The 2,500-nt window shown below is 43.8% G+C and overlaps 11 non-coding genes across 11 annotated transcripts; all 11 read right to left on the reverse strand.

Annotated features, from left to right (window-relative positions):
* Positions 1–177: 177 nt before the first annotated feature.
* trnaq-cug (transfer RNA glutamine (anticodon CUG)) lies at positions 178–249 on the reverse strand. The gene has a single exon. It is a non-coding gene; the product is annotated as a tRNA-Gln (tRNA).
* A 94-nt stretch (positions 250–343) lies between these two features.
* Positions 344–415, reverse strand: trnaq-uug (transfer RNA glutamine (anticodon UUG)). The gene has a single exon. It is a non-coding gene; the product is annotated as a tRNA-Gln (tRNA).
* Positions 416–677: 262 nt separating this feature from the next.
* Positions 678–749, reverse strand: trnaq-cug (transfer RNA glutamine (anticodon CUG)). Its single transcript has one exon. It is a non-coding gene; the product is annotated as a tRNA-Gln (tRNA).
* Positions 750–1,013: 264 nt separating this feature from the next.
* Positions 1,014–1,085, reverse strand: trnaq-cug (transfer RNA glutamine (anticodon CUG)). Its single transcript has one exon. It is a non-coding gene; the product is annotated as a tRNA-Gln (tRNA).
* A 96-nt stretch (positions 1,086–1,181) lies between these two features.
* On the reverse strand, positions 1,182–1,253 carry trnaq-cug (transfer RNA glutamine (anticodon CUG)). Its single transcript has one exon. It is a non-coding gene; the product is annotated as a tRNA-Gln (tRNA).
* Positions 1,254–1,349: 96 nt separating this feature from the next.
* On the reverse strand, positions 1,350–1,421 carry trnaq-cug (transfer RNA glutamine (anticodon CUG)). Its single transcript has one exon. It is a non-coding gene; the product is annotated as a tRNA-Gln (tRNA).
* Positions 1,422–1,517: 96 nt separating this feature from the next.
* On the reverse strand, positions 1,518–1,589 carry trnaq-uug (transfer RNA glutamine (anticodon UUG)). The gene has a single exon. It is a non-coding gene; the product is annotated as a tRNA-Gln (tRNA).
* Positions 1,590–1,685: 96 nt separating this feature from the next.
* trnaq-uug (transfer RNA glutamine (anticodon UUG)) lies at positions 1,686–1,757 on the reverse strand. The gene has a single exon. It is a non-coding gene; the product is annotated as a tRNA-Gln (tRNA).
* A 96-nt stretch (positions 1,758–1,853) lies between these two features.
* trnaq-cug (transfer RNA glutamine (anticodon CUG)) lies at positions 1,854–1,925 on the reverse strand. The gene has a single exon. It is a non-coding gene; the product is annotated as a tRNA-Gln (tRNA).
* A 96-nt stretch (positions 1,926–2,021) lies between these two features.
* trnaq-cug (transfer RNA glutamine (anticodon CUG)) lies at positions 2,022–2,093 on the reverse strand. Its single transcript has one exon. It is a non-coding gene; the product is annotated as a tRNA-Gln (tRNA).
* A 96-nt stretch (positions 2,094–2,189) lies between these two features.
* trnaq-uug (transfer RNA glutamine (anticodon UUG)) lies at positions 2,190–2,261 on the reverse strand. The gene has a single exon. It is a non-coding gene; the product is annotated as a tRNA-Gln (tRNA).
* Positions 2,262–2,500: the final 239 nt, after the last annotated feature.

The raw sequence follows: 2,500 nt of genomic DNA on the forward strand, positions 1-2,500 counted from the left end.
AAAAAGATACATGTCCCACCGAGACTCGAACTCGATAACTGGATTCAAAGCCGAGAGTGCTAACTATTACACCATGGAACCCCTAGAGCTCGTCCGAGAGTTGCATACTAATCAGGGCTGAAATTACATTGCTCGAATAATTAGACAATGATGTCGCAGTTATTGTCAAAATTATCTAGGTCCCACCGAGACTTGAACTCGGATCACTGGAATCAGAGTCCAGAGTGCTAACCATTACACCATGGAACCACTGCAGCAAATGGCAGAGTTGCATACGACTCAGGGCTCAAAATACAGCCTGAAGAATTCGACAATAATGTGGCAGTTATTGTCAAAATGATCTAGGTCCCACCGAGACTTGAACTCGGATCACTGGATTCAAAGTCCAGAGTGCTAACCATTACACCATGGAACCCCTGCCACAAATGGCAGAGTTGCATACGACTCAGGGCTCAAAATACAGCCTGAATAATTCGACAATAATGTGGCAGTTATTGTCAAAATGATCTAGGTCCCACCGAGACTTGAACTCAGATGACTGGATTCAGGACCCAGAGTGCTAATCATTACACCATGGAACCCCTACAGCTGATCAGAGAGTTGCATACTACTCAGGGCTGAAAATACATTGCTCGAATAATTTGACAATGGTGTCGCAGTTATTGTCAAAATGATCTAGGTCTCACCGAGACTTGAACTCGGATCACTGGATTCAGAGTCCAGAGTGCTAACCATTACACCATGGAACCACTGCAGCAAATGGGAGAGTTGCATACTATTCAGGGCTCAAAATACATTGCTCGAATAATTTGACAATGATGTCGCAGTTATTGTCAGAATGATCAAGGTCCAACTGAGACTCGAACTCAGATAACTGGATTCAAAGCCGAGAGTGCTAAGCATTACACCATGGAACCCCTACAGCTCTTCCGAGAGTTGCATACTACTCAGGGCTGAAAATACATTGCTTGAATAATTTGACAGTGATGTAAGAGTTATTGCCAAAATGATCTAGGTCCCACCGAGACTTGAACTCGGATCACTGGATTCAGAGTCCAGAGTGCTAACCATTACACCATGGAACCACTGCAGCAAATAGGAGAGTTGCATACGACTCAGGGCTCAAAATACATTGCTCGAATAATTTGACAATGATGTCGCAGTTATTGCCAAAATAATCTCAGTCCCACCGAGACTTGAACTCGGATCACTGGATTCAGAGTCCAGAGTGCTAACCATTACACCATGGAACCACTGCAGCAAATGGGAGAGTTGCATACTACTCAGGGCTCAAAATACATTGCTCGAATAATTTGACAATGATGTCGCAGTTATGGTCAAAATGATCTAGGTCCCGCTGAGACTTGAACTCGGATCACTGGATTCAGAGTCCAGAGTGCTAACCATTACACCATGGAACCACTGCTACAAATGGGTGAGTTGCATACTACTCAGGGCTCAAAATACATTGCTCGAATAATTTGACAATGATGTCGCAGATATTGTCAAAACAATTTAGGTCCCACAGAGACTTGAACCCAGATAACTGGATTCAAAGTCCAGAGTGCTAACCATTACACCATGGAACCCCTACAGCTCATTGGAGAGTTGCATACTACTAAGGGTTGAAAATACATTGCGCGAATAATTTGGCAAAGATGTCGCAGTTATTGTCAAAATGATCTAGGTCCCACCGAGACTTGAACTCGGCTCACTGGATTCAAAGTCCAGAGGGCTAACCATTACACCATGGAACCCCTGCAGCAAATGGCAGAGTTGCATACTACTCAGGGATCAAAATACATTGCTTGAATAATTTGACAGTGATGTAAGAGTTATTGCCAAAATGATCTAGGTCCCACCGAGACTTGAACTCGGATCACTGGATTCAGAGTCCAGGGTGCTAACCATTACACCGTGGAACCACTGCATCAAATGGGAGAGTTGCATACTACTCAGGGCTCAAAGTACATTGCTCGAATAATTAGACAATGATGTCGCAGTTATTGTCAAAATGATCTCGGTCCTACCGAGACTTGAACTCGGATCACTGGATTCAGAGTCCAGAGTGCTAACCATTACACCATGGAACCACTGCAGCAAATAGGAGAGTTGCATACGACTCAGGGCTCAAAATACATTGCTCCAATAATTTGACAATGATGTCGCAGTTATTGTCAAAATGATCTAGGTCCCACCGAGACTTGAACTCGGCTAACTGGATTCAAAGTCCAGAGTGCTAACCATTACACCATGGAACCCCTGCAGCAAATGGCAGAGTTGCATACTACTCAGGGATCAAAATACATTGCTTGAATAATTTGACAGTGATGTAAGAGTTATTGCCAAAATGATCTAGGTCCCACCGAGACTTGAACTCGGATCACTGGATTCAGAGTCCAGGGTGCTAACCATTACAGCGTGGAACCACTGCAGCAAATGTTAGAGTTGCATACTACTCAGGGCTCAAAGTACATTGCTCGAATAATTTGACAATGAT

The sequence above is a fragment of the Hippocampus zosterae genome, chromosome 8, assembly GCF_025434085.1.
Source record: "Hippocampus zosterae strain Florida chromosome 8, ASM2543408v3, whole genome shotgun sequence".
NCBI classification, from domain to species: Eukaryota; Metazoa; Chordata; class Actinopteri; order Syngnathiformes; family Syngnathidae; genus Hippocampus; species Hippocampus zosterae.